This window comes from Pteropus alecto, unplaced genomic scaffold (genome assembly GCF_000325575.1).
Source record: "Pteropus alecto unplaced genomic scaffold, ASM32557v1 scaffold106, whole genome shotgun sequence".
Classification (NCBI taxonomy): Eukaryota; Metazoa; Chordata; class Mammalia; order Chiroptera; family Pteropodidae; genus Pteropus; species Pteropus alecto.
In genome coordinates, this window is record NW_006442103.1 from 2,307,853 (window position 1) to 2,313,852 (window position 6,000).

The 6,000-nt window shown below is 37.6% G+C and overlaps 1 pseudogene; it reads left to right on the forward strand.

Moving 5' to 3' along the window:
* The window catches only part of LOC112486173, a 69,433-nt pseudogene extending 63,702 nt beyond the window's left edge, over positions 1-5,731 (forward strand).
* The last annotated feature ends 269 nt before the right edge of the window (positions 5,732-6,000 follow it).

The following is a 6,000-nucleotide window of genomic DNA, read 5'->3' on the forward strand; positions in this document are numbered from 1 at the left end:
AGAAAGAAGCACAACTCTTGCTGAGTGTATTTGTGTTTGGAAAGGAACATAAACTATATTTGGTGATTATTCCCAGTTTGTTTGTTTGTTTGTTTGTTTGTTTGTTTGATTGTTTGTTTGTTTGTTTATAAACTTCCCTCTTCATTGGCATTATGATCTTTTGGACCCAATGGCATTGGAAGGGTCTGTAGCAGACAGATATCAGATGAAGCTTTGGGCAAATCTAATAAGTGAATCACAACTCAGAGTACTAAGATTTGGGAAGGAGGCAAAGCCCTCATGCTAACTACAGTTGTTTTAAAAAGGGGCTATTGAATATTGGGCCCTGGTGTTGTTTGAACCTTTATCTATGGGACTCTAGTGATTTGCAATCTATAAAGTAGATGTTATCTGAATTCAACAAGCCATCAACTTAGATGTGCACTATATTATATTGTAAAAATAATAATATATTCAACATGGTGCTCAAATTGATCTGGAAGGCACAAATTAACCTCATTGGCTGGTGGTTCAGATTCCCAAGTTACTTGTTCCTATAGCATCACCAACTCTCTCACAATGCACACCTGGAACCACATGGACTTCTGTATGACCAATCAATGGGGCAAGAAAAGACAAAACTATGGGTCATAGATAGATCCACTCAGTATGCTGATTTAAGCTAGAAGTCTAGTCATTTCAATATAGCCCAACTCAGGGGTAGCCTTGAAAGACAGTAGTAAGGGTTTATTTACATTTATTTATATTTCCTGTGGGCAAAAGTCGAGGTAGTACATTTGACTGTCCATTTTTCATGGAAGGAAAGATAGACTAGGTGCACATCTACACTGATTCATGAGCAGTGGCCAAAAAGTTATCTAAATGATCAGGGACATGGAAAGAATAAAGATGTAAGAGTGGTGGTTTATGAAAGAGATTCATAGAGAACTTCTTAGAAAGAATACAGAGTGTGAAAATATTTTTCCTATCAGAAAAAAATCCACTGTGGAGAATGCTTTCAATAATCAGGTGAATAAGATGTTCCTTCCTGTGGCAATCAGTCAGCCTCTTTCTCCACAATGCTTGCTCAAATGGTCTATGTACAGAGTATTTGTGAGGGGCTCTGTTGAAAGCTATTCATGTGTTCAGTAACATGAATTTCTCCTCATAAAGGCTGATCTTGCTACCACAATGCCAAGTGGCCAATCTGCCACAAGCAGGTTGTTATGATATCATTCTCCAACAGACTGATCTGCTTCTTGGTGGCAGGTGATTACAATAAACTTTTCTAACATGAAAGAGACAATGATTTGTCCTCACAGACATAGACACATATTTCAGATACAGAAATGCCTTTACTGTCCACAGCACTGTCTCTAATACCAACCTTCCAAATACCTTATCTACAGCTATGGCATCCTACACAATATAACCTTACCATGGGTGACACATAGTACAACAAAAGATGTGTGCCAATGGACTTATGCCCACATAATTCACTGACCTTACTATGTCCCCTCATCACTTAGAAAGCAAATGGCTAAACAGAATGGTGAGATGGCCTGCTTAAGCCATAGTTATGGGGTCAGCTAGAAAACAACATTGTGGAAGGCTAGGATTCTAGCAAAAAATGAAGTATATTCTTAAACCAACAGCCACTATTTAGTGCCAATCTCCTGTGGCCAGAATTAATGGGCCCAGGGATCAAGCTGTAATGGCGAGAATAGTTCCTCTCAGTGTTACACTAATAAACTACTATAGGAAGTTTTTCTCTCCTTCAAATTTGTTTTTAGGAATGTTAGTGTCCAGTTGAGGAATGTTGATATCGAAAAGCAGAACTGCATATCTACCAGAAAACACAGTTATATCCTTGTTGGGTTAAAAACTGAGACTGCCTTCCGAAATTTTTAGATCCTAGTGTCATTTAATGAACAGACAGAAAGGGTGTCACTGCATAATCTGTGATGATAGATCATGATTACAAGTAGGCATGGATTGCTGCCATCCAATAGGAAAAAACTATCATTGGAGCCAGAGAATTCACTAAGGCACCTTAGCATTCCCTGTGCTCACTATGGAAAACTATGGCAACCCCCCAAAAATGAGATCACCCAGGACTTAGGTACTATGGGAATGGGGGTTTGGGTCATCCCCACCACATAAAGAACACTACCCAGCTGAGTGGGATAATAGTGGGAACATAAAATGGGTTCTGGAAGAAGGCAGTTATTATTAAAAACTTAATCCTCATGTCCAGCTGCAGAAATAGAAGCTACAGCAGCTATGTTTTATGTTAGTTAATTGTTTTTCTTATCCAGTATCCCCCCATCCCCATCATTACCTTATATGAAGAAAATTGGTATTATAGGTAAACATAACTTTTCAGGTAGGCTTTTGACTGACTTGACATGCTCCATGATAAAACATTATCTCAGGGAACTCTAGATATCCCCTGTAATGGGGAAATAAATATTTCACCTGGACACATGAGAGGATGCTTAGAGACAAACGTGCTTTGCTGCGCTAGGTATCTTTCATTTGACCTTTACATCCTTGCTTCACTTTTCTACCTGTGCTATGTCCCAGATATGCATTGCATCAACAAGATCCTTTGCTTTATGGTTTCTGACTGGGTCCCAATGGATAGAGATTTAAGGGAGGAAAAGAAGTAAAAAATGTGATTTTTCTTTTTTCTTTTTATTCCTTATTCTACCGCAGATTGTCAGGAGCAGTGTTTCTCTCTATAAGGCCATAGTTCTTGTCCTGTGGCCTTTTCTATAGCTGTAGCTCTCTCCCTATCTCCAGATTCTGTTAATCTCTCGCTCCACTTTTTTTTTCATATCTAGGGGTTGCATTAAATCTTATACATATATTTAAGATGTACAGAGTATTGCTAAATAGCGGGAGAAAGATGCTTTTTCAATTAATGATGATTCATTAATTTAATATGTATATGAAGAAAGATAAAACTTGACACCATACCATACACAAAAATTGATCTCAAACCATACACAAAAATTGATCTCAAGTGAATTGTTGACCCAAACAGCTAGAATATAACATCATCATGAACCAGAAGTAGAGAGATATATATTTAACCAAGTCGCCAAGAAGCATAACCAAAAAGAAAATGTCTAATAGCGAACTGCATTAATATTAAGAATTTTGTTCATTAAAAGACATGACAAATAGGAAAAAAGTAATCTATAGAGTAGGAGAAAACATTTTCAACACATCTGACGAACCAAGGGCCTTTATCTGAATATATTAAAACTACAGAGCTAAGAAAACACAGAAAACTCAATAGAAAAACAGTCAGGTTGCACAACAGGCACTTTTCAAAAGAGATAATCCAAATGCCAACATAAAAAGAAACTCACCTTTGTTACAGTAAATATAAATGAAAACAATAATGTGATATCACTGTACCCGAACATTTTTTTTAAATGACATAACTAAGTTTGGGCAAGAAGATAAGGCGATGGGAACTTTTATATAATGCTGATGGGAATGTCAGCTGATTTAACCACAACGAAAATTCTTTGGCATTATCAACTAAAGCTGAGCAAATATAAACCCTATGTCCCATCAGACCACACCTATGTATAACCCACCATAACTGCATGTTTGTATGCAACATTAGCAGCAGTGATTATTACAATATTTCCAAAACAAAAAAATAACTAAGTGCCCCTAAATAAATAAGTTGAGGTATATTCATTCAATGGAATAGTATATAGCAAAGAAATAAATAAAAAGTGATAAATTTTACAAACATAAAATTGAACAAGAGAAGTCAGACAAAAATACATTCTATATGATTCTATTTGTGTGAAATTCAGAGAATATTTAAAACTAAACTATTGTTAGAAATACAGGCCCACAGAAGTGTTTACCATATAAGCCATGATAATGATTACCTTTAAAGGATAGCGATTAAAAGGTGGTATAGCTACCAAACTTACAGAGATAAAAAGTACCACAAGGAAATACTACCAACAATTGTATGCCAACAAATTAGATAATTTAGGAAAAATGGACTAATTCCTAGAAACACAATTATTAAAACTTAAGAAGTAGAAAATTTGAGAACTATAACAATTAAAGACATTAAATTAGTAATTTAAAAACTTCCCACAAAACAAAGCCCTGAACTGGAGACTTCACTGGTGAATTCTATCAAACATTTAAATATGAAGTAATACCAATTCTTCACAAACTTTTCCAGAACATTGATGAAGATGGAACATTTTCTAATTCATTCTATGAGAACAATATTACTCTGACAACAAAACCAGACAAAGACATCATAGGAAAAGAAAACCAGATCACATACCTCTTCCCAGGTGCCATTTTGTAGGCTCCACAGAAGTTCTCCTCAGTGGGATTGTGAGCAGAAGGCAAGCATGAGCTTCTGTCAGTGCTGGAGTTTACCTCAGCACAGAAGCTTAAGTCAGCACTGGAGGTTACTTCAGTCAATTGCTGGAGTGGTCAGCATGCACATTAGTGCCTGCCAGCTGGCCACAAAGAAGTCCAGCCCTCCTGCCCTGGGATACTCTCCCTGATGGCCTCTCCTCCTGCTACCCATGGTGCTCAGACCCCCCAGCTCTTGTGCATAAGTTCTGCAGCCTAGGAGGTCCCCAGGAGCCTGTTAAAGAAAGTCAAGCTGTGTAATAACAAGTGCACAGAACTGAGAATGCAAAGAGCAACTAAACGTTGCTTATCATGCTCACCATGTCCACAGGAACAAAAGAGGTAAGGGAAAGGGAACAGAACTTGGTTGCACTGTTTGGCTGATAGGCTTGCCTGGAGAAGAAAAGACCAAGGTGAGAATGGGTTTGAAGTCATACCTGGCTTAATGTGGTATGCATCATTTTGATGCTTGCTGTGGCATGCTACGCTTTGGTTGGTGACAACATTTGCAAGATCTAGATAAAAATCTTGGCTTTGGTCCTGAAGACATAATATTTGCTGCACTTCAGAAGTTGCTAAACTATTCACAGAAGCTGGCTTAGTGTGCATCATAAGTTTTACATCTCATTATGCTCAAGATCTCAACAATGCAAGGCAGATTCACAAACTTACCTTTTTTTCTGAAGTATCTGTTGATACTCCTCTGCGCATTTGTGAACAAAGAGGACTCTACAAAAAAGCAGAGCTGGAGAAATTAAAGGTTTCACTGGGATTGATTTAGTATATGAAAAACCAGGGGCCCCTGAATTGGTGCTGAAAGCAGACTCCTGTGATATAAATGGCTGTGTCCAGAAAGTTGTGGAACTTCTATAGGAAAGGAATGTTGTACCCATGCCTCTTATAAAATAAAAGAACTGTATGTGCCAGAAAATAAACTTCCCTTGACAAAAACATGCAGAAATAATACCAGCTTTGAAAATTAATGAAGTTGATATGCAGTGGATGCAGAAGGTTGGGCAACCTACTAAATGACTTCATGAGAGAAAGGGAGTATTTTCAGTACTTTCATTTTAATTGTCTTCTAGAGGGGGCTGTCAATAACTTCTCAGTGTCTATAGTTCTGATAGTTACTCATAAAGATAAAGAGAGGCTGGACAGCTTTGGCTCTAATGCAGGAGGGTCACTGTGTAGCTATTCTTTGCAATCCAGAGTTTTTTGAGCTCAGGAAGGAGATGCATTGTGGCCAGCCAGTGGGGGGGCAATGTTCAAGAACCACTCCTACATCAAGATGGTTATGGAACAAGAAGATTGGCCAATTACAGGAGATCTACAGCAGTAGACCATATTCTAGGCCATCACAGTCAATCACCACTCACTCTCTCATTTACCCAGAGCAATTTCCAGTCCTGCAAGCTCCATTTATGGTAAGCACACTATATAGATGTATTATTTTTTATCTTTTATACCCTATTTTTACTGTACCCTTTCTACGTTTAGATATGTTTTATACAAAAATAGTACCATGTTATAGGTGCCTACAGTATTTAGCATAGTAACAGACTATAACGGTTTGTAGTTTCGGATCAATAGGCTATATCATATAACCTA